Genomic DNA, 25976 nt, shown 5'->3' with positions numbered 1-25976 from the left:
CTACTAAGTGTTTTCCATGAATGTTTCTGAATTAAATTAGAAACTTTTAAAATTCTTCTCATAACTTTGACTAAGATAGCCTTTTATGGAATGAAAATACCTGGGTTTTGGACAAGAAGTGCAAATTATTTAAACACATTAATCATTTAGCAATTCTTAGAGGAAAGATCATTTAGAAAAAATCGTTTCCAATGGAAACCTTTTTAACAACCATAATTAAAGGTGTATCTCACTACTTTGCTGTAAAGAAATCCAGATGATGAGCAACTGGAGTGTGTCTGAGTTCCCCCAGTATCCATTGGTCCTCTTGGCAAAATAAATTCATGGGTTCTAGTAACTGTTTAGTAAAAGTCTAGCAATTTTACAGATGTGTTTGAGACCATTTATGCCTGCATTTCCCCCACATGGAAAACCCTTCTGTACTTAGCAAGTCCTTTTTTCCATGTGTTTCTTCATGAAAAATTGTCAGTCTTGGTTTCTACCAAAACCAGGAACAAAAGGTAGGAAACAAAACCATCTCCTCTTCCGGCACAACTAGATACAGAAAGCTGTAGCTAACATTTTGAATGGGAAAGAAATGGTATCTGTTGCATATATTTTAACATGTGCATATATACTTGTATATACACTTGTGCTTTTGTGTAGGTATTCTGATTTTTAAAGGGAGGAATCCTGATGGTAAAATGAACACTGGAGAAAAATAAAACAGATTTTTTTTTTCTCTTCCATTGGACTAGCTGAGTCTTAGTTAATGTAAATCTATGTTATGAGGCCACAAGTCTGAGAGAGATGCTTTTGCTTTGTGGAGTCAGTGTAGTGCACCAAACTCAAAGAAAAAAACTCAAAGAAAAAAAACCTCAAAGAAAAAAAAAACAAGAGAGAAAATAAAAATATTTTTAAATAGTCTCTGTGTGTAAATGCTGAAGCAGCTCTCTTTTAGATCCCAAAGATACCAGGATGCACATTTCTGGTGCTAAAGGATGTAGTTTTTCCAGCCCACAGCAGAGAGCAAATGCTGCTTTTATGTTCATGGGAACAGTAGCGGTCATCTTCCCACATATGAACAGCATCAAAGGAGCCTCTGGTTTATGATAGTCTGAGTCCTGATGCTTGGAGATGTGCAGGATGCATGCAAACTGCAGCTTGCCTTGAGATACAGGTGTGTCTGCTTGCTCCTGAAAGGTTAATGTGTTGATCTCAAAGGCAGAGTTGTCTTGTTAAGTAGCCTACACTGATGGCCAGGAGGTCTGTCTTATTCAGTAGGACTCTGTTCAGTGCATGTGTGATACAGAGATGGCCCACATATTGGTATTCAGACTAGGAGCTGAACTGAATAGGCTCAAGGGATTAAGCCAGCCTCTCTCATTGCATTGCACTTATGAGAGCTGGCCAAAAACTGAGGTCTTGGATTGTTGTCAGCTTTGTTTTGTTGTCTCTCCTCTCATCTCTCCCTAGTTGTGCAGCTGTTGATAAGTACAGCCCTTCCAGGTCCTATAATGGAGAAATCAAAAGGAATCTGCAGATATGTTTCAAACCTGACATGATTGCAGCAAAACCATACAATGAACCCAAAATGACTTGTTCTTGTCTGCTGTTTGCTGCAGCCGCCACCTTACCAAACATTGTGAGCCACTGAGTTATGGACTGCTAACTGCCACAGTTGTCATTATTAATCTTATTTCACATTCTGTGATTTCCACTGCCACAAGTGTTGTTTCCGTTTCACTCCCCAGAAATTAACAGAGTAGGCAGTTTTTGAAGGGTTTTGGCTTTGCTTCCAGCGGTAGGTTTGAATACATGAAAATAGTCTTCTTGAGTTGTAGAAAAATACACGCCCAGCAGTCTGCTGGAGTTACTGAGGATAAATCACTATATGATTTATCCCTGCCCAGAAGGCTTACCTATTAGTCAGGTAAGTGGATTTGCCTTGAAAACATCCAGCAAATTCAACTGTTGATGGTTGAAGCAAATCCGTACACCTACAGGAGGACTCTTCTGCTTTATTCACCTCGAAGCAAAGTCGAAAGATTAAAAAGGGTCAGAAATGCATTTGACATCTGTGGCACAAACACACTCAAATCTTCATCTTGGGAGAGGGAGGGCCTTCAGGTAATGGGATTTGGGAAGTTTCTGTCCTCTTTAAGACCTTGTTAGGGGATGTGATTGCCTTGCCACCTACTAGCAGGCCAATAATGAGACTTTTGATGGCTGTCACTCAGCAGGGAAGTGAATGAAGTTAGATGATGGTGATAAATTGCTTGCCATGTTGGCTGCAGAAGGGGTTAGGACAGGGCAATTGTCTGCCTGAAGCAATGTGGAGCAGGTGCACTCACACCTTTGCTCAGTAATGGAAAGTGCATTATATTAGACTTAATCTGTGCATGCATGTGAGAGCGAGTGCTGCTAGGTATTGTGGGGCTATTGTTGTCATAAAATCCTTAAAAAGCAGGAAAAAAGCTAGCTTGTAAGCAGAAATATCTTAATTTGTCTGACAAGATCAGTAGACTTCCAGAGAGCACCATTGCTGTGTTATGTAGGGCCAGCAAGTTCCTGACCCTCTATTTCCTTTTAATCCACTTATTTTTTTTCTCCCGTTTTCTCTGTGCAAAGTTCTTTTGGCCCCTTCCAGAAAATGCCCCACACCTTTTCATCATGACTTTCATTCTCTCTCACTATGGATTTCTTGCTCTCTGCAGTGGCTCCTTGCCTGTGAGACTGTACCATAGCTGCCTTTTGCCCTGGTCACATGAAGGGTAAGGATGCTGTCTGGTGTTGCTCAGGATGGGGTGGTGCTCCAGGGGAAAACATCGAGAAAAGGGTATTCCCCTAAGGATGTAAAGTGGACATAGTGGAGAAAAGCTTACCAGAGATGGTCCAGAAAAATGATGCAGCTGTGTAAAGAAAATACATCTGGACCTTTCCAAGGGGAACTATTCTTGGGGCTAGAGTTGGAGGATAAGCTAAACTTTTCCTGACTGAATCTCTCATATCAGTAGGATCTTGTTTGCTTCCCTACTTTCATTGCTGGAGACAAGTTAAAGAACAGATTATTTCCCAGGTCCCCAGTTGCTGAAATGTGGCAAGTGGAGTCTTTGAGCTATATTCGTACCACAATCAAGATTATCTGGGCAAATGCCCTCCTTACTTTGGGTGTTGTCTGTAGTGCAAAGAATGTAAATGTTCATTTGTTTTCAATTCAGTTTTGAGCAAAATTAATCCTGAGTCAAACAAAATTGTAGTGCAAACCCTAAACCAGCAAATTTTCTTCCAGACTTTCATGCTGACTCCTTAGAAATAGCCGCTCAGCTGTCTGCATTACTATGTAGTTACACAAGTCCGATTAATCTTGTTTTGCTAACTAAATCCTTGTCAGTCGTTTTGAATTTGTAGAGTTAGGTTTCCAAGAGAAGCAATCTAAAGTTAGGTTTCTAAACCTGTATTCAGGCATATAAGTGAAAGATGTGTAATTAAACCTCTATCCTATTGAAGCTAACGGTGACCTCCTGGTTTTCTAGGAGTGTTATTAAGTCCCTAGGAGTGTCTAGGCTCTTACACTCACAGTACAAGACAAAAATACACACTCATTTCTTGACTAAGTGTAGGACTTCCTAAAACAGTCATTGGTACTAGGAGTGATTTGAATGTTGGTTTCCAAATTGTTGAAGATGGGGCTTTTATGATTGGACACGCAGGACTTCTGAAAACCCACTTCTGGCTTAGAGAATTTTTACCTAACATCTTGCTGGAGTAAATGAATATCTGCAAAGGGTGCTAAGTGTTTGCTAAATTGGAACTTTTTTGTTTTTAGAAGCCAAATGTTGCCATTTTCCCTCTAGGAGGGAGTGACCTCTAGTAGCAGCTCAGAAACAACCCCTCACTATCCACAGTGATCCAGAGAAATTTGCTGGACTTGGTTATGGGGAAAAAAAATGCCTGCTTGAGCGAGATCTTTGATTAAATTTGAATTTGTAGCGTGGGATAAAAAATGTCTCTCTTCATAAGGGGTGTACTTTATGAATCAATTTTCTCTGATGATGGTTGATGGAGGCTTTATACAGAGCGTATGCTTGGAATTTAGCTTAGCACAGACACAGCTGCAAAATTTCTGCCCAGCAGCAGAAATTTCCTCATGTCTTTCTTTCCTAAAATCATTATGGGAACATGTACATGCCTTCATACCTCAACAGCAAATGCTTGCATGGAGAGGAGGTGACAAATACAATTCCTTCCCCCAGGTTGCTCTTAAGAATATTAATTGCCTGTAAAGCTAGAGGAAAATAATGGAGAGGGTGAAAAGAGAAGGGAGAGCCCAGGAGGGATTCTGAGATCCAAACACCTGCACAGTATGGGGTTGAGCTGAAGGCACTCTCAGATCAAAAGTAATCACACTGCCATGAAACCCACAGGTAAACAGCGGTGTCCTAATAACAAATGTTGTCACTGTACAACAAAAAAAAAGGGTTTTCTATGCATATGCCTGGCTAGGACACTCACATGCCTGCAGCCTCTCACTTTCTCAGTTAATCCGAGTGCCAGCAGGCCAGAACCCAATTTGGGGCTCACCTAGGGACTGGGGGGTGCAGGGACTCCAGCATTGGTGGGGATTGCAGGCATAGAAGCCTGTTCTGCAGTTAGCACTACATGTGTCTTGAGATGTACCTTACGAGAATCAGTTGATCTAGTAACACAGTCAAAGAGTCAGGATTTAAAAAATACTTAGCTTTCTGAATTACAAATTGCAGTGAATTTTTCTTTAGAGCAGGTGTTCTTACGGTGTGAGAGGATCTAGATGGAGCAGCAACACAAAATCTTACAGTGCATGCAGACCAGCACAATTTCCCATGCATATGGATGAAAAGAGAGGAACTATTTGTATTTTCCCCGAAATGCTCTACCAATGTCTGATATATTACCGCAGGTCTTCCAGCAGAATAACAAAGAAAACAATAGTTTTCCTCTGTGGTCTCATCGACTCTCTTTAAGAGTTCTGGCTTGGTATTAACAAGTAAACAATGTTTGCTTCTGCTAGACTGCCTTATGCTACAGAGATAAAATAAAATTACCAGGAAGAGAAGGTTTTATAAATGAGTTACTGGGGTTTTTTTACTTTCTGAAAACAACCCAAACCAAATGCTGCCAATAGAAAGGAACAAGGGAAGAAGTCAGTGAAGGAGGAGGTGATTGGATATATATTTACTGCATTTGTAGGAGTACATTATTGCTGATTCAATGAAATAAGAAAATTGTTTAGGCTTGCCTGAATGAGCATTACTTTATCTAATCAACCCTTTCTAAATTGGTCTTAATGTACTTCTATAAATACATTATTTCCAAACCCCAGGTTGTGTGGGCAGCATCAACTCTGCTCTGGCACTGAAATATGCCCACCCTTTTATTCCATGTTGGAAGACATTATATCCTTCCCCCCACATACCCCAGAAAGAGGGGTTAGGAAAATGGTTGGAAGGATAATGGACCACGTGTGGCAGAGTGGGATGGGTTATTTAGCGGTGCAGTGCCAGGTTCTCTAAAGACAGGCTGCTGAGTGCAAGCCAGGGCTGCTGTATGTGTAGGGCTGATTTGGGTGACCTTCTGATAGCCTTCTCTTGCCCTTCAGGCCAAGAAGACTTGGTATCCTTGCACCCATGATGTCTCTGGAATGATTTGCTTTTCCAGGGGCATGGAAGCCAAAATGCCTTAGCATTTAAGTACTGAGAAAACTCTGTGGCTTGGGACTCAATTGTTGCCAGGCTCAATTTGGGGTTTTTTTTAGAAGATAACCTCCAAAATGTGATACAGAAGGCTTATTTCATGAGGAAAAAGAAGGATGCACTGCTAGAACTTAGCATAATCTCAGGCAAAGGAGCTACATCCGTATTGATTTGGGTGTGGGAAAGGGAAGACCTGCCATCAAACTCTAAAAGGAGCGGTGTGGATTTTGCCCCAAGGAGCTGGAATCAGGGACTAAGCTCTCATCCTTGTGCTAGTGGGAAGGGAATTTTCTGGCTAAGGAAATAAAGGAAGGTTTGAGCACAGGCTGATATTTTTTGCCTTGCTAGCGAAGCATGCTCCTACCAGAAATTAAGCTGGGACTGTTCCCTTAAACACATTAAATGGTTGTAATTGTGTTGTTATTAAGCTGAAATGATATATCTAAAGGTCTTCATGTGTGGATCATGAAAAAGCTAAATAGAGTTACAGGGCTGGGAAGTAATAAACCATGAATTCATGCAAAAAAAAAAAAAAACAACAACCCTTGTCAGTTTTACCTTTGATAAGCAGTTAATTTATCTCAGAACTGGCAGAATTCCCTGTAGTTTGTGTAGGGAATTTCTAAGTAACGCTATGAATATCAGAGTAATATTTGGTTATCTGAGACAACTGACAAGTGTTGGAGCATGACAGCTAATTCATGTAAGCAAATTCCAAAGACAGGTTGAATCTGAATGTATTATAGTGTAAAGACTGCTATAGATGTGTATTACGGCAGAACAAAAAGCAAGATTGCTTTAGTTAATGTTAGTAGAGGCTCTGTCTACATCAGCAGGTGGGATGACATATTGGGGAGGGATTTATGGGGTGAAGGAGCATGCTGTGAATCTTGCAAGGGCCCTGTTTTGTGCTGACTGTGGCTTGGCCCCTTGCAAAACCCTAGAACATGCACTGTGAGCAACATTGCCCTCCCAGTACACATCTTCAGGCTGAGATTTATCCCCCACAAATCCATTTTGCACAGACAGTATTGTGTGCTGAGGGATGGTAAGTTGGGATAATTGAGAGGTTCACTTCAAAAATACTTTTCTGAACCAGATGTTCAATGTAAGTCCATTTACATATACTAACATGACCTGAAAGGAAATTTTAGTGCGATGGGGGTCAGTCACTTCTGCATTGTCTCAAGTGAAAGGATGAGAGGAAACAGCCTTAAGATGCACCAGGGAAGGTTCAGATTAGATATTAGAAGAAAAAATTTCACTGGAAGAGTGGTTAGGCATTAGAATAAGCTGCCCAGGGAGGTTTTGGAGTCACTGTCTCTGAAAGTGCTCAAGATGCGTCTGAATGTGGCACTTGGGGATATGATTTTGGGGGTGATTATGGTGGTTCTGGATTGATGATTGGACTAGATGATCTTGCAGTTCTCTTCCAACCTTGATGGTTCTGTGATACATTGCATTTTGCAGCATTTACTTTGTTCTCACTTGCGTTATTTAAGCAACTCTCCATTTTGGCACCGGAACTTGGTAAGATAGTAGCTAATCATGCACCTGTAAACAAGGGTCTCTCCTCCATCAAGCTGTGACACTTGACTGTGCATATATGAAATGCACATCACTGTTATGGGACTGTTTAGATGATCCTGTTGTGAATGTATGGCTCAGCTAGTGAACAGGTCTGTCCAAAGGAGAAACCCTTAGCAAACAAAAATACAGGCTCTTCAAAGACAGGCAATGAAAGCAGCCCAAAATGTGTCTGTCATCTAAGGAGGGTTTAAAACACATTTATTGTCCCTTCTGTAATGATAACCAGGATTTTGGTGCATAACTAGCACTGTAGCAGGATGCTACACAACCCATTATACTACCTTAATGGGTTGTGTCCTAGGTTATGTCCATTTGATGCTCAGTGGTTGGAGAACAGTCCCAGGTAAGACTGTAAGGTGGCAAGGTATCATGGCACACAATATGGCTCATGCTGCTTAGGGGCCTGAGACATGAGAAGCCCAAAGTTGATACAAAATTAAATCTGTGACTTGGAAACTACAGCTGAGGAGCTCATGACCATTCATTTTAGGTGTTAAAATGTCTGTGGGGTTGGGGATTAGAAGGTGCAAGGGTTGCAAGGTAAGGTCTCTCAGGGGCAGATGGGTAGGGAAGTGGTAGCTATTACGCTGTGGGGCATTGTGGAAGAGCAGGCTTAAGAAATCTGACAACAAACAGACCATATTTGATCCCTGCACAGAGATATGAAAAATTTAATGCGTAGCCTTCTGCAAAAGCAAAAACGTCATCGCTTGTAACCTTTTAAGCAGCAATCTCATTGAAGGGAAATAACAGATAGCAATCTGGATTTTTATTTATTTGACATACTTTAGAAAAGATGAGAGCTAGTTTCTACATTCGTTCATCTTAGGAATGGCATACAGCTCTCTGAGTAAGCCGCACATAAGTGTCATAGACTGTGGTGGTCTGTTTTGGTTTTTTTAAGAGTTATCAGGTAAATCCAGAGACAAGCAGATAACACACTCAGCTTGAAAATGATAAGCACGGAGATATGAAAGCCATTCCTTTCCCTGCTGTTGAAAGGTAAAGATTAGTGGAAATGTCATGGCTTAGAATTCATGAAGTAATGTTTCCCTAATCAACTATCAGAATAAATTGCCAGAATGCAGTATATTTATTTCTTTCACATGAAGACTCTAGCTAAAGGCATGCTGAAACAGGTGCTGTAAGTATATGTAGAAACCCTTATATATAATGTTCTGCATTACAGGGCTTATCTCCTAATTGTGTTATGACTGTGATTAGCTACTATAAAATAGCTTGGCATACAACTTCATAAATACTTGCCTTAACATGCTCTGCAGGAGGGGCCTGCCCAAACACAGTGCTGCTTGCTGCCATTTACCTTGATGGGGCGTATGGCCCATGTACATCTGGTGGTGCTGCATCCTTTGACTCTTTGGCAAGTAGGAGGTAAAGATTTCCTTTTGCTTCATAAGAGGTCTTGGCAGCCTGCAAGGGATTTGATGCTTCCAGGTACAAGTGGTAATGTCTGGGTGGTCATATCCATATTGCTTCTGTCATTCTTGAGAGATGCAGCAAATGCCGGATTTAGGAAGAATGGGGGATAGAATTTGAATAAGCATGTCCTATACATACAATTATAAAAATATATGTACACATATACACGTGCCCCACTGCTCCTCAGCTGAAGGTATCTGCCTGATCACATCTGGACTCTAATTAGAATGAGTGAATTCTCAAAAATCTAACAAATTATTTAGACTAACAAGCTTGCTTCACTGAAGCAAGTGAGGGAGAGATCACTCCAAGTGCTCTGCTGGCAGATCTGGAGGGACAATAGCCTCTGACTAGGAGTGCGATTGGGGCAAATAAGCTCTTACCCCATTAAAGGAAAGAAAACGGGTGCCCTCAGCTCCCCTTGGGATAGTATGATATTTGTGCTTCCCTGTTCTGCAAAGGGAGCAGGCTGTAAAACAGCTCTACTTACTTCTGAACATGCTGTGTGAGCAGAGAAAGGAGGATGCCCCCTGGTAAAGAGAGGTCACAAGGTAAGCAGGGAATGAGGGACATAAAGCAGAAAAACCACAAAACCTGATGGGACAACATGGGATAACTCCCTGCTTACTGACCTTGTAATGCGAACCCCATGGGCCCAGTAAGTGTGCCAAAAATTATTGCATGCTATTTTGAGGTTATATTACCTTTTTTTTATCCAGGATGGCCAAAATTCATGCTCTCTGGTCTGAGCTGAGATTTATAGTGGTGCGGGATATTAGTGCTTTTCCGATTACAGCACTGTGCTGGAAGGAGACTTCCATGCATCCCTCTTGCTGCTAGAAGGCTGACATGTAGGCTGTGCTTATGCCTGCATATGTGTTATCAAGGGTTATTAATTTCTTTTGGATGGAAAACTAAAATTAGTGTCCCTTTGCTTTTTCCTAACTGAAAATGGCTTTTTAAATATGTAAGAATCGGAAATCATTTTTTTTGATACTCGAGTCCTTTCCTGAGTCTATCATTCCCATGATCATTTGTCATCAGGCACAGTGGGTAGGAGGTTAATTGTAATTGCATGGTCATCTGGACCATTGTGTGATTTGAAGCAGAGTTTCTCTGCTGTGTCAGGTCCAACAGTATATTATTTGAAAGCGTTACTGCCAGGTTGCTCTTTAAATCTGCCAGGGGGGTTAAGGAAGAAGTGATTTAAGCCTTCGATTTAGTGCTCTCCTCTTGCTGTCCGCTTCAGGCCACTTTACTAGCGATGGCAGAATGTGAGCAGAATTAAAATACAGAATTTTTAAATAAAATAAAATCGAAAGTAGCAACTGAGAAGGTAGAACTCTTCATCTCGGTAAACTTAATACCATATATCTTTGTTGACAACTCTATATGTAAATCACTAATTATTCTAAACTATTCAGTTCCCCTCCAGGAGATCTAGATTTCAACATTAAAGGCTGGCTATAAGGAATGAAAGCCTTGCACCAATTCCCCACAGGTTTTATTAAGCTGCAGAGAAAACCCAAGGTTTTTTTGCATCGTAAATAACAGTGATAGGTCAGCAATTTACCTACATCAGCGGAGATTACTGGGTTTGGAGCCATAATTGTAAGCACTTTACAGCTTCAGTAATACATATTTTCTACCTTGGTGGAGCAGCAAGGTAAGGAGACCACAACTGGCTCAGTTCAGCTGAGGTCTTCTTTCATCGCTTTATGCCAGAGGTGATATACAGGAATGCTGGGAAGGTGCACAACTGATCAGGGATGTCTGTCGAGGGTTCTTTTTGACACAGACTTTTTCCCAGCCTTTCCTTTTTTGGGGATAGCAGGTCATTTGCAGACCTGCCTGGTGGCTGGGACCAGGTTTGATGTCTTTGGTGGTGTCTGGTTCAGGTCTGAGGGTCGTGGTTTGGTACCACTCCCAGGCTGAGCTGTATGTTGCTTGGTGTGCGTACGTGGTGGTATGGTGCGTACCCTCTCATAGTCGTGAGATGGCCAGCTCTCTTGTCCATTGATGGATTTGAACAGTGCCTGCCTGGTCCTGTGTGAGCTGGGGGTGGCTGTGTGCAGGATGAGGGCTGTGATCTCTGATATGTTTTCAGCCTGTGAACACTCTGTGTTTGGCTGCATGGCCTTTGAAAAGAGAGGGCAAGGGGAAGATGCCTCTCTGCAGCCTGATGTAAATGTGGCATGAGCAGATGTCATGCATCCCGGAGGAGGAAAAGGCAAGTTCTTGCCTGGTTGTGCAGACTGTAGGCAGCACTCGTGTGACTGATGCTGTGTAGAGGCCTGTAAGGACATTGGCATGTGCTGAAAAGTAAGGTCTGGTTTAAACCCCACTAATTAACACTTTTGTTCCGAATTTTAAATTGAGTTATGTATTCAGTTTTGCTTTTAAACTGCTCTTGCAGAGATGCAGGAATTGCCCGGACTGTCAGAATCCTGTCCTTATCTTTATACAACAGCCAGTTACCATAAATCTCTAAAGTCTGGTTGCAGTCTTGTTTAAATGTTATATTCATTTTCTGTTGTTTCATCTTTGTATCTATTTCTTACTGTATTTCATTATAAATAATTTACTTGCTTCTGGCCCAAAGTTCTTAGCAGGGAGACACAAGCTGAAGGCTTTTAAATTCAGAGCTCCATAAGCAGAGAGTGTCCTTACATTATCCCTGGAAGAGACAACTTCATCACCTTCTGCTTCTTTCCCCAGGCTGGAAAAAGGCAGCCTTGGAAAGCAAAACTTCCTATTTAGTTTTCTTCTTAAATCTAATTCCTTGGGAGCAAATGAAAGCTTCTTTTCTCTCTCTCTCTCTTTTTAAAAAAGAATTAATACCAGCCAAAAATCTTTCCATGGATGAGTGTACAATGATCCTGATGCCTTTTCCAGCTCTGGCCTTTTGTCTTCTTTCTCCTCTACCTTCTATTTATGTTATTCTTGCCCACCTTTCTTGAAGGAGGTGTTGATCAAAGGATGAAAACTGCCTCAGATCCTCTATAGCAAGATATAGAGTTTTTTTCAATTTGCTTGGTATGTGAAAAGCATCCATTTTTGCACTGCAGTGCAGCTTTACCAGATACCTGGTCTCTCCAGCTCTCTCTCTTTTTTTCCTTTGCCCTCCCATCCTGCTAAATGGACATCTTGTCAAATCCTGTTTGCACAGACTGACAGCTATAGAGGTCTTGGAGAAAAAGCCAGATTCCTGTGCATACACCCTAACAAACAGAATCAAAATGTCAAGGCACAAGTGAAATATATCACTGTGCTTCCCTGTCAGATTTTGGTAATATCACCTGGCTAAATTGACAGAGGAACACCTGCATCAAGTTAACCTGGTTTTATTAGCAGTTGTTTCCCATATTTATATTTGGTTATGAATATAGAGACTGCTGGGGAGAAAGCTTTCACTTATTTCCTGACAAGATGAAATATCCCTTGTTATTCACACCAAAAGACAGTCAGGGCAGTGAAGTGACTTGCAAATAACACAGAAATTAATAAAGAAAGAAAAAATAATTTCACAGCCTGTTGTTAAATTAGCAATTCTTTAGAGTGTCTGGAGTTTCTGGCAGAATTAATACATACTCTGAAGCTTGGGCAGCCTCAGTGCATATCATTTACCCAACAGCAGTAAGAGCCAAATCAGAGACAAGGAGCGGTCCTCGATTGCAAGGGAAATACTGGAGTTATCTGTCTAGTAATCATTCAGCAGCCTTGTTCACAAATAATCAAGAAACATTTGGATTTGGATTACATCTCTCATTTTTTCAAGACAAAAACAGTAGCTGGAATGTGATGTGTTAAGTAACACAGGGGGGGAAAAAAAGGCAGGGAGCAACATACATTTGAGCAGGGAGAAGAAAATATACAATAAAAGTGCAATAAATTTCCCTTGTATTGAAGGGGAGTATTTTTATAGCAGCTTTCTGCAAACTGAATGTATCTACATAAATAATGTAGCGACACATTTAATTGCAACTGTTTATTTTTAAATTTGACTAGATGATGAGAGAATTTCTGTGTGGAATAATGAACCTTATATTTTTGCCACTTGCACAACTTTAAAAAAGATAAATTGTGAATGGTAATTGGGCTAAGTGTCAGAGCCTCAGAAGCTTCTAGCTGATTTCTAGTGCATCTGAAAAGAAACCAACATCCAGAAGCGCATCCATATGGAATGCTGGATATTGGGAAGGCCAAGAGATGACAGGGAGGAAAATATTAGCAGTCCCCACTTGAGTCAGAAAACTCCCATTTGTTCTTTCAGTGCAAAGCATACTGCTTCAAATAAAAGAATTTGTGTTTGTCTTCTGCTGGTTTTTCTGTTGTGTTTGCATTTCCAGGCTTTCTTCTCAAAAAGGCTAGTAACCCCTTTTCCCTCTCTCCACTTTTTTTCTTCCTCGTGACAAGACTGACTCTTCATATTCTCCTGCAGTCTCTGCATTTCAGGGCTGCTGAGAGGACGAGCAGCATCTTCCTGTACCACCCTCACCTGCTGGGTGTCACAGGATAGATGCCACAAGACCTGACAAGGCTTTGAAAACAAAGTGTGGAAGAGGAGCTCTGGAGTGGCAAGCTGTTAGGGGCAGTAACGTATGAGATGTAAGATGAACAGGTTACAATCTTTTCTTGGAAGGCTTAGGTATGCCAAACCCAGAGCGCAGTGCCCTTATGCCCACACCAACTACTCTCCTTTCTCCCCTCATGTTGTCTTCCAGTCGTCCCTTGAACAAATACAACATGAAAGGTTTCTGTAAAGCAGAAGGTTTGCATTGTTTTTTCCTCAAACTGCCTTAGGAAGACTGCTTCAAGTTGATGCAATGCAAGGGTACAGAGATGGAGCAAAAATTACAAATAAAGGTAGTGCTGGGTTTCCAGGGCAAACAGGCTCATATAGGCAATGTTTATTTCTTGGATATAACTGGAGATAAGCTACATGTGAACAACAGTATTCCCTTATAATAGTTTAAGAATTAAATTTCCATAAATCAAGCTTTGGCAGCTCAAAACCTTAAATAAAAAGCCTGTGAGAATGGACAGTATCACTGCTGCAAAGTGTCCTTCAGGCTTGTGCTTTATGGTATGGGGAAGTGGATTTGGCAGGAAGGACGTTGTGGCGAGGCTTCATGTAGCAAGAGGGAAGGCAGTGTTTGCTATGCTTTTCTTTTAGCTTCATATCTGAATTCCTGGAACAGTTGCATGACTGTAAAACAGTCATTTCTGGGGCAAGAACAAAGTCCATGAGAAGAGGCAGTGGACAGGGATAGTAGCAGGACGTCTCCCTCCCAGTGCATGCTTTTGTCACAGAAAACTGCTGCTATAGTCTGATAAAGAAACTATCTTGTTGGGATATAACTACATGCGTTTTTTCTTTGGGCTTCTGGTGTTTTTCTGACTGGACTGGAGTCAGGGCAGCTCATGGCAAGGATGACTCATCTCCAGCATCCAAAAACCACAAGGCCCACTACCCAAATAGTATTGAGATTGGCTTCAAAATCAGGAGGTTTAAAGTGTCAAGTTTATTGATTTATCTTGTGTTTGAGCATTTTTTTTATATGCAGCAAGTTTTTCTCCAGAAGTAGGAGAGATCATACTGAAATAAATTCTCCAAAGGTTTGGAATGTGGAAGCTCCTGCCATTGTCCGGCTGACATGGGAAGAGCCAGCAATGCCTCAGGTTGCCCTTTGTTGAGCTCGTTCCTAAAGAGGAACATCTTTGGTGGAATTACTTGGCAAGGCAGATGAACTATGAAGTGTTGCAGTGTTCATCTGAGCCAAAGGAGTAGTTTAATCAACTTAACAAATAATCTCAATATTTTTATGTCTGGTTAATTAAACCGAAATGGTGTTCTGTCTGCATGTAATGGCATAACCGCTTGATGTTTCTGCACTTGGTTGTACGTGGGGAGCTTAAATTTCTCAGGGTATTAATATTTGCCATATCCTCCTTGCACACAAGTCCTTGATTTATTGCTTCCTAACCAGAGCAAAAGCATCCCGTGATATGTATAACAGGGCAGAATTTAGCTCAGTGAGACCTCCATCTGTAGCTCCAACCAGTGTTCTCCAATGCAAAAACCTATGAGCTTCTATGGAAGGAGGCATGACTGAAGGGAGACAGATGTTCCCCAAGAGACTTGTTCATGTTTCTTCTGTGCACCTCTAAGCTGCCTGCCTGCAGCAAAATTGGCTAGTATCACCTGTACCTGAAATTTGCAAAAAAAACCCAAAACCACTTCCGCAGAATCATAGTTCTGCGCATAAATCCATTTAGCACACTTAGTCCAGGCAACTCTGGATAAATCCTTCCTATTTTTTTTTTGGTCAGGACTGTAAAAGATCCATCTCTGTCACCCTCTGATGGAATTTGAATAGATGTGTCTAGGGTGACATATGTTCAGCCATAAATTACAAAGGAACAATTTTAAAATAAATTGTCTGCAGCCAGTCCTGCCGAATTTACCTCCTGAGACAGATGATCATAAAGTAGAAGCAAACAAGCCCTTAAACACTGGAGGCCAGGTTTGAAAGGATCATTTTGAGAAGGTGTTAAACATCACTCTGGATTGGTAGGATGCTGCCTATTTTTGACAAAATAGTCAGGAGAGAAAAGGCTGATTTTATACCACATAGAAGTATTGTTCATGCAAATGAAGTTGCTCAAGGTAGAACCAATCAGAAGGAAATGTTTTAAGCATTTTTACTTCTCTTTACTGCCTGCATATGTGCAGTTTATTAATTCAGGCTAAAACCTTAAAATGTTGGTAGAGTAAACACACATGGCATAAATCATCAAAATAAATCCTCCCAAACGTCATATTTCTTAACCACAATGGCTTACAATTGTCCAAACCACAGCATAATTAGAGAATCTTTCTTTTTTTGCTGGCTGGGCTCCAGATCTGAGCCAGAAAACTAAAATCCTTTTATTGTAATATTGTGCTAGCAAACATGTAGCTTTGAAGAACCCTATTTTCCAGGAGCTTTTGCCGACTGATCTTTGCATTACTGTCCATAATAGGTGTACACAGGCAGACATAGGGGAGTTTTGGCTGCATCATTTTCAAGTTTGATCCTGTCCCCCTGTTGCCATTAGGGATGATGCTTGTTATTGCTATTCAGTCAATGCCACTATTGAACTCGAGGGAGTTCTGTGCCTTGTCCATCAATCCTTCCCTCGCCTAGCGCAACAATGCAGCTTGAATGTTTAAGTTGCCATTTGTGTAACAAAGGATAACCTGGGTCCGTGTCTTTGTGTGCAGAAACCCCCAAAATAGATTCTTGCACCTCTTGGATTATGTGCAGAGCCAGGCATCTCAAGTTACGTGTACAAGCATGCGGAAATAAATGTGTCTCTGCTGCCTTCTGTGTCTTTATTTATATTTTTCCTTTAGATGCAGCATTGTAAATCATCGCTTCCTCTGTTTAAAAGAGTAAAATGATTTCAGTTTGTCTTCATTAAAAAACCAAAGACAGTAATTTAAACATCATTTAAGTGCATTTGTCCCATTCCTCAGACAACAAAGTAAAAATACATAGATAGATTTTTATAGACATAGAGATTTATGAAGATATATATTTTATAGCTATGATAGGCAGAGAAGCTGTAGCAACAGGATGTGGACTGCCTTTTTTTATTGTAAGCCAGATAGTTGGGGCTCAGTGAGATCAACCTGGATTTGTCCCTTTTAGCCAGAGAGCGAGGAAGACGGCAGGTGCCACCTGGCCTGAGAGCTGAAGGAGCCCTTGTACACGCTTGCAGGAGCATGCAGCTGCTGGTGACAGAAATTTTGTGTTTGCTAGGAAATGACACTTCATCTCAAGTAGTACTTTCTCTAGAAATGTACCAGTTTCTCCTGGTGTTTTTTTGGACAAGAAAGTTTAGCAAGAAAACCCCCACAAAACCAAAGCACAGCCAGCTAGCCCTGCAGTTGACACAGTTGGTGGGAGCACGCTTGCGCAGTGCTGAGTGCTTTTGAAAAATCTTCTGTTTCCCTTAAGAGCATTTATTTTCCATAGCTTGCTTTCCTTCTGCAAAATCAAACCCAAATGATAGTGTGGGTTTGCATATATGCCAGAATAAATCTCCTTCACTGCTCCTCCATCACACTGCTGAGAGTTTAGGCTTGACTCAGGCTTTGCCTCATTGATTGCTTAAAAATCTTCTTTAGAGCAAAGTTGGAATGTGCAGAAATATAGCCCATTAGATCCTAATGTAAGCATGAGTGTTTTCAAATGTATTGTGTTTTAGGTATTTTTATGGCTTGTAAATGTAGTTGACTTGGGAATTTGATGAATTTTTCAGAGTGTTGACATATGATGAAGTTTTATAGCATTTGGAAGAAACACATTAATGTTATTAGTGACAGTTAATTCTTAGTTTTCCAGCAACTATGGTTATGTCGTAAATTGTTACGTGACAATTTAGTTAGTCACATGGTAGAAAAAAGTGGTATTTCAGAGGGAGGAACTGAAAGTACTAATTTATTTATATACGTTTCAAGGTTGTTTTGGTATTCAGAGTTAGAGCTGATTTCAATGTGGAGTGGAAATAATTCAGCCTAAGTTAGTGTGCGGTTGGACAGAACAGTATCTAAAGACACAATGTTTTCTTAGGGAAAAAAAAAGCTTAAAAGAATATTTCCCACGTGAGATGCATGAATTGGCTTACATCCAAGGTAAGAGCTGAGTCTCTTTCTTCAAAGTGCAAAGACCTCAGATGCCCCACTTATCCAGCAAGCTCCAGGACACCATTTAAAAAGACCTTAAGCAGATCTTGGGCTACAGCATTGGGTGCTGGACTTCCCGAAAGATGCTGCCAAATCTACTGGATTGAAGCAAACTGGCAGCTTTAAATTGCTGTGTTTTATTAGTGGGTATTTATTTAATTCCCTTCAAATACCAAGGCCTAATACAGGAAGCAATGTAGCACTGTTGCAGATAGAGAGACAAAGCCTAAAGGAGATATAATCAGGGCATTTTACACATTTTACTGTAGCTTTATAGCTGTGGCAGCAATTTTAGTGTCAGCCTGCAGTTCAAGAGAGCTGTTAGAGAGGGCAGGATTAGCTCTTGGGAGTCTGCTTGAAAATTCTGCAGGAGGATGCTCTTTGGTAGGTTGCTGTAGTTCTTGAAATACTTTTTAGAAGAGCCTGGTGATCATCTGTTTATACTGGTTGGAAGACATTAAGACAGTCTATTGTGGTTTTTTTTTGTTTTTTTCTGGTAAGTAAAAGAGCATGTCAGAAGCACAACCCGAGGCTTGGAGCCTCTCAGCATTTTAATTGATTCCACATTATAAAGACTGTACCTTGCTAAGCCCTTTTATAGGTTTTGGACACATCTAAGAGGCAGCAGCCCCCTCTTCTCAGTGCAAATGCTTCAAGGCATGGCAGCTCCAGAGATGAGAACAAGGTTTGGTTTATTTGTAGCTTGTTTTTGCTCAGATCCTTCAGTTCTTGAGGCATATTCCCTTCACTGGAGCAATGTGCTACTGAAAGCAGATTTGATGAGCTACAGAGCTAAAAACACACACATCCTTCCCCCCACACACATACATACCTCTCCACTTCCTGCTTGTTTTTCAGCTGAGAGCTGGCTCAGTGTGGACTATGGGTCTGTCCATGAGGAAGGGAGTTTTACACTGTGGTTACTTCTGAAAGCTATGGTAATTTGAGCTGTGTATCCCTGTCCAAAGAAGTTTGGAGTTTGAAAAGGTAAATGGCATTAAAGGATATGAAGGAGAAGCAAAGGGAGTTTCAATGTTGGAGAGGAAACCTCAGGTTCTGCCGGATAACCTGTGCTCCATCTAGACTGGGCATCCTTATCTTCATTAATTTTTGTTAGATTTAGTCCTTTAGCTTTATTTATGGATTAGTGGCACTTCCTTATGAGTTATACTTGTGGTTTCTGATTACTGTGGAGACTGATTTGGTGCTCTGCAAGGGAGACAGTGTAATTCCTGTTTGAGCTTTATTTTCTGGGACATATGAAAGGTCGCTTTCCTAAGCACTTAAATACTCTGAGCTTATCCTCCCAGCGTTGCAAGAGTGCAAAGGGAGTAATAAGTTGGACCTTTTTCATATCTCCTTGGGTTTCAAGGCTTAGAGGGTCATGTTTCCTACCTTTTCTCTCTCCAGGGACAAAACTGGAATTCCCACTAATACTAATTATGGGATGAAGAGACAGATAGAATATTCTCTAAGCAGCTGGCTGACGTTTCACATTTGCCCTTGTTCTTGTGGGAGACTTAAACTTGCCAGGCCTGCTGGAAACTCAACAAAGTGGAGAGGAGGCAGTCTAGGAGGTTCCTGGAGTGTGTGGAAGACTAACTTCCTGACACAGCTGGTAAGCGAGCCTATCAGGGGCTGTGCCCTGCTGCTAGACCTGCTGTTTACAAATGGAGAAGGGTGGTGGGAGATGCAGAGGCCAACTTGGGCATTATGACCACAAAATTATATAGTTTTTGATTCTTGGTGAAGTAAGGAAGGGGGTCAACAAAACCTCTGCCTTGGTCTTCCAGAGGGTGGACTTTGGCCTGTTCAGGCCACTGGTTCATAAGGGGTCCGAGAAGGCTGGACATACTTTAAGAAGGAAATCTGAAAGGTGCAGGAGCAGGCTGTCCCTACATACCGAAAGCTGGAGAGGAAGAAGACCGGCCAGACTGAAGAGGGAACTCTCGCTAGAACTCAGGGAAAAAAGAGAGTTTATGACCTTCGGAATAAGGGGCGGGCTACTCAGGAAGAGTACAAGATGTCAATAGGTCATGTAGGCGAAAGCTCAACTAGAACTCCATCTGGCCACTGCTATGAAAAATAATAAAAAGTGATTTTATAAATATATTAACAACAAAAGGAGAGCCAAGGAAAATCTCCATCTTTTATTGGACGAGGGGGGGAACATTGTCACCAAGGATGAGGAAGAAGGCTGAGGTACTTAACGCCTTCTTTGCCTCAGTCTTCAACAGAAAGACTAGTTATCCTAAAGGCAACTGGCCCCTGAGCTGGTAGACAGGGACGAGGAGCAGAATAGACCTGCCCCTGCAATCCAGGAGGAGGTAGGTAGTGCCCTGCTATGCCACTTAGGCATTCACGAGTCTATGGGGCCTAATGGGATCCACCCGAGGGTGCTGAGGGAGCTGGCGGAAGAGCTCACGTAGCCACTCTCCATCATTTGTCATCAATCCTTGCTAACTGTGGAGGTCCCGGATGATTGGAGGTTGGTCAGTGTGATGCCCATCCACGAGAAGAGTCAAAAGGAGGATCTGAGGAACTACAGGCCTGTCAGGCTGACCTTGATACCAGGAATGGTTATGGAACAGATCTTCTTGAGTGCCATCATGCAGCATGTACAGGACAAACAGGGGCTCAGGCCCAGGCAGCATGGGTTTAGGAAAGGGAATTCCTGCTTGACTGACCTTATCTCCTTCTATGGCAAGGTAACCCTCCTAGTGGATGACAGAAAGGCTGTGGATGTTGTCTACCTGGACTTCAGTAAAGTCTTTGATACTTTGATAGAGTGGTAGTGAATGGTGCTATGTCCAGCTGCTAGTCAGTTACTACTGGAGTTCCCCAGGGCTTAGTATTGAGGCCAGTCCTGTTTAATAACTTTATTGATTATTTGGACAAGGGGATCAAGTGCATCCTCAGTAAGTCACAGACAACACTAAGTTGTGTGGGAGGGTAGGAGGGTTTGCAGAGGGATCTGGACGGGCTGGATCCGTGGGCCAAGGCCAATTTTGTGAGGCTATAGTGGGTTGACCCTGGCTGGATGCCAGGTACCCACCAAAGCTGCTCTATCACTCCCTTCTGCTACTGGAGAGATGAGAGAAAGTATAACGAAGGATTCATGAGTTGAGGTAAGGACAGGGAGAGATCACTCACCAATTACTTGAAATGGGGATATTAATTAAATTTATTACTGATAAAATCACAGCAGTATAATGAGAAGTAAAATATATTTTAAAAACACCTTCATCCCACCCTTCCCTCCTTCCCAAGTTCTACTTTCTCACCTCCCAGCAGCACAGGGAGGTGGGGAGTGGGGCTTACACTCAGTTCACTGCAAGCTGGGGGCTGAGTGGCTGGAGAGCTGCTCAGCAGAAAAGGGCCTGGTTGACAGCCAGCTGAACATGACCAGCAGTGTGCTCAGGTGTCCAAGAAGGCCAGTGGCATCCTGGCTTCTACCAGGAATACTGTGGCCAGCAGGATCAGGGCAGTGATTGGCCCCATGTACTCAGCACTGCTGAGACCACACCTCAAGAACTGTGTCCAGTTTTGGGCCTCTCACTTCAAGAAAGACATTGAGGTGCTGGAGAGTGTCCAGAGAAGAGCAGTGGAGCTGGTAAGGGGTCTGAAGGGTAAGTCCTACAAGGAGTGACTGAGTGAGCTGTGGTTGTTCAGCCTGGAGAAACAGAGGCTCAGGAGAGGCTTTGTCACTCTCTACAACTACCTGAAAGGAGATTGTAGCCAGCTGGGGGTTGACCTCTTCTCCCAGGCAACTACTGACAGGATGAGAGGAAATGGCCTCAAGCTGCACCCAAGGGAGGTTCAGGTTGGATATCAGGAAGAATTTCTTCACTGAAAGGGTTTTCAAGCATTAAAACAGGCTGCACAGGGAAGTGGTGGAATCATCATCTCCGGAAGTGTTCAAGAAACAACTGGATGTGGCATGTGGTGCTGTGGTTTAGTTGACATGGTGATGTTCAGTCAAAAGTTGGACTAGATGAATTTGGAGGTCTTTTCCAGCCTATGATTCTATGATTCTGTGATAATTGGGTGGTTTTACCAACAGGACCTGTTGGTAAAACATATACATGCCTGTGGGTATGGAAAGCCTCAGAAATGGTTCTTGCTTCCAGCATGTGTTGCCTAGTGTCAGTGTGCAGCGAAGGCATGGGGCAGCTGGAGAGGAGAGGAACCCTGCCCATTGGATGCAATCTTCAGCCAAAGCTCAGGGGAGGGATGGTTACAGGGATGCAACTGCAAATCATTTGATGTTAAGGCTTGCAGAAAGTAATCTGCCAAGTAGTCCCAACTGGTTGATATTATTGGTTTGTTTTCCCTAATTATTGTTGTGTCTCCTCACTGGTACTCACTGTCTCTACTACTGGTATGGTGCTGATTCAGCACATTGTTCAAAGAGGCTAGTTTTCACTGTAAGAGTGATTGTACCTCCATCCACCCATGTTCCAAGAGTCAGTTTCTTTCAGCATGGCTCTTGTGGGCTGCCATCTGCAAGGTACAAAGATAGTTTCTAATCTGATTGCTGATGGTTCAAGGGATCAGTTCAAGCCATTGCTGTCCCAAGATGCTCTTGCTGCCATCCTTCGTTGCAGCCATCTCTCTCTGGCCCATTTTGAAATGTGCAAGCAAGAGGCTGCACAGATGTTAATGCTCTGTGCCCGCAACATTTTGTGATTGCTATTAAAAATAAAAACAGTGAAATTAATTTGCTAATAATGGATGTGCTACTAACAGAAACACATCCCACTTGTACCTAACACTAGCAAGCTGTTTATGGCATATTTGCTGTGTCTAAAATAATTATTTTTTTCTAGCAACCAATTTAATTTAAAGACTATTTTCACACATCAGTGGCTGTTAATCAGCTAAGGAGTTACCAGTTTTAATACTAAGAAGAAAGAAGCAGATCTCATCAACAGCTTAAAACTTGATTTCATTTCTTTTCAGCTGGTTTGCTGCAGATTATGGGGAGTCTTAAGATCATCTTATTTCTCTTGCTTTCCTATCCCCTTTAAAAGAGAGATAGAACCATTATATGCACCATTATATGTACTGTGCCAGTTTTATGTATCCTTTCAAGAGCTGTTGAATTGGAAATATCAAGATAAAAATATAAGAAGACTAAAATAAGATTTAATTAGGAATTAAACCCCAGACACCCATGTAATTTTAAATAAAGTCATGTATACTTCATGAAGAGATTATAAGGTTGACTGTCAGAAGACGAATGATAAGATAAAGACCAAAACCCAAGGCACCTGCAAGGTAGGTTGTTTGTGGCCCTGTTCTGCTCTGAAGCTGATTTCCAAAATGTCTGAGACATTGCTACCAGTGGCAGAAAATTGACATGGTACCAGCTTCAAGCACAAGACTGTGCTTGTGATCCACCTGCTGTCATAACCTGGTCTACAGTGTGGAGGCATAAGATGTCCCTGGGTCATCTTTCATTTAAATGGCATCCATTTCATCACAGCATCCCTGTCTATTAGGCAGTTGCTGCTTGAACCATCTTACTGGCTGTCCTCTCTGTGCCATGTACAATGGAAATGTTAAAGAGAAAAATGTTATAATAGATACAACTTAAGCCTGAAACACCCATGCAGCTATAGCTGCTTCGGCTCCTGAACATGGTAGTGCAAGTGTGGTTTCCATCAGGAGTTGTCCCCAAGCTGCTCGTCATGAGAGCCTGGAAGACTGTGCTGGGAGAACCCGGTAAATCTCCTTCTGTCCTCCCCAAAGCATCTGCTGCAGGTGTGTGGACTTGGCACAACTCTATTCAATGTGGCACTTCTTGCATTTATTTTTATTTTCTATACTTCCTCTTTGCATATCCCATCTTCTGTCCCTGAATTCTTCCTTTCTAAAAACTGACACAAGAGTATTTCACTTATATCTGATAGCACTCTGCTCTGCTGGGCATTTGTTTTGAGGACTCATGTTGAAATCTTCAGTCACATAATGCTCTTGACTGTTCCTCCTTATAGTTTTTTAATAGAGAAGGGACTTGCCTGACCCATGGGAGCCTGCAGACTATAAAAAAATTGGTCCAGTTCAGTTTTATTTCACATTCCTCATTAAAACATTGGTTATCAGCGTTGTGCATCTCTTGGCTCCATACTTATTCATGAAAACCAAATATTCTCTTTGAGCTGAGCTACGTATCATACCGTCATTAACAAGCTGTACCTCGTTGAAAATCTGTCAAGGAAAACTGACTTATTTTGCATTCGCTGCTTTGCACAAAATAGAAACATGGTAAACTTTTGTGCTGTAACGATTTTCTGTCTGTCTTGGTGGGACATAATGAGATAAATTCAAGTTCTTCCTTGCAGGCTAATTACATTGAATGTACACTAGATGTGGGCTGCCCTCATTATATGTTGCACATTTTTGTGCTTTCATTTGCCCTTCTCTGTTATCTGTGTGCGCAAGTGAGTTTGATTTGGATTTGAAATACCATTGTAAGCTAGTGAGGAACCATTTGGTGGTCTACTCTCCCAGAAGACTCTCAAGAGACGGCGTAGCAAGTCCTTGCTGTAGGTAGGGCAGCATTTGAAAGTGGCTGTGAAGTAAATAAAAGAACTTAACTAGTTGCTAGAAACTGAGAAATGTGCTGTAAAGCTCGAGGGCAGCTCGTGGCAAGTCTGCTAAAAGCTATCAAGAATAAATTCAGCCCTAGGTCTGGTCACTAGTCCTGGTGTATGGACACAAAGCAGAAGACTGCATCCTGCAGAGCCTAGGTGTGGAGCACTAGTTGGATGATGAGCAATTTTGGAAAATGGATTTTTAAAACTTGTAAATCCCTCCAGTCCAACTAATTATTCTGTGCCTGTCTTGTGAGAAGAAAAGGGAGGTGGGAGATAGTGTGGGAGGGTGCCCAGTTTGGGGAGGTCAGCAGGGTTCCTGGAGATGAGCATCCCCTGGAGTAGGGCAGAGAGGCTGCAGATGCATGATGGCAACCTGTCAGCCAGTGGTGGGCTTGGGACCTGCTTTAGAGTTGCACGGTGCTTGCTGTGAGAGTTCTGTAGTCTGGGCAAGACTGTGGAAGTGGGGCCTGTGGGAGGTCTGTTGGATGCTCTTGGATCACACCACTTTTTATGCATGAGTGATCTTAGTCATCAAAGACTTATTGGTTAGCTCTGGGAGTTAGGAATTGATGTGCAGGTACCTCACCTTTGATGAAGAAGCAGCTGATGTAAAAGGGAAGATGTCGAGAGGGTTTCTCTGGTACTGAAGGAAGCAGAGCCAACTTTAGAAGCAGATGTCCTAGTTGCTTGATCAGAGGAAAGGGATCACTAGTAAAAATCTATACTTTATCTATGGTGAAGATGAATTCTGTCATCAATTGTTGAGTTTTAGCACATGCTGTGAGTGTCTGGGACATTCCTGATGGGATAATATTAGTGCTTTTGCTGTGAACTCATTTTCTTTGCAAGCTAATTACAACTGGGAAAGTTTGAGTGCACATGGAAAGGCTCTGGGATTTCCAGGTAACTTCTGTACGTCTGATAGCGGATTTGTGCATCCTTGATATCATGCTAGGGCAGAAATACTTTAGAGCAACTCTGAAGGAAGAAAGGTAGCATCACTTGGAGCTGCTTTAACACATTTCTCTGTTTTCTGCTTTTTGAGACAAACAGAAAATCAGGGTTTCCTCAGTTTACTAACAGTGTATCTATAATTCTGCATATAATGGTATGACTACAGGGCTAGCTGTTTTTTTCCTAAAACACTACTTGCTGTGGCTGTCACTGGTTCTGACTAAGTGTGCACACATGGATGAAGTACAGAGTGCTTTGCATAGATGAAAGAGCACGTGTTTCAGGAGGTCGGAAACAAGATATTACTGTATTCACTTCAAATTATTAAAAAAAAAATCCCAAGCTACCTTTAGCACTATATTTGTAAGAAGAAAAATAGCTCTCAGATCAAGTCTTTGTGCCTCGTCATGCATATATATTGGAGCTGGATGGAATATCTTGTACAGTGAGCATGCCTGGTTCAGGCTCACCAGAATAGTCTGTCTTATGTGGAGCACTTTAAAATTCATCACAGGTTTGTGGGGGAAAAGACCCTAGGGAAGTAGCCTTATCACAATGTCTTAAATCTGTCAATCTTGAGATCCCCTCCACCACCATGTTGCTATTTGTTTGCTGAGACATTGATTTCTGGGTGTAGAACATCTTAAATGAAAACCCCAAGATGTATTTTACCTGTTTTTCTAAGACTAAATGAAAAAGAAATCACAGTAATGTTTTCTAAAGCAGAGCCCAGAAGATGTTACCTCTAATGCATTCAACAAGGAAAATAAATACCCAGCAATGGCAGATGCTAAGGGAAAAAAATAATCGACAAATTCTAATTCTCTTTTCATGCAGATATTTAAGTATGTGCTATCTGTTAGTGTTTTAAAATATGCAAACCAAATAGCTTGCGAGTGTTTGTCTGTTTTATAGCTGAGGATATGGGGTTTTTTTAAGAGGAAA

At 41.8% G+C, this 25976-nt stretch overlaps 1 protein-coding gene across 10 annotated transcripts in view; it reads left to right on the top strand.

Annotated features, from left to right (window-relative positions):
- The window catches only part of EPHA5 (EPH receptor A5), a 202123-nt gene that overhangs the window by 85143 nt on the left and 91004 nt on the right, over window positions 1–25976 (top strand). The gene's annotated exons all lie outside the window — the stretch shown is intronic.

Source organism: Chiroxiphia lanceolata, chromosome 4 (assembly GCF_009829145.1).
Source record: "Chiroxiphia lanceolata isolate bChiLan1 chromosome 4, bChiLan1.pri, whole genome shotgun sequence".
Lineage (NCBI taxonomy): Eukaryota > Metazoa > Chordata > Aves > Passeriformes > Pipridae > Chiroxiphia > Chiroxiphia lanceolata.
The sequence above is the reverse complement of the archived record's forward strand: the minus strand, read 5'-3'. Positions and strand labels throughout refer to the sequence as shown.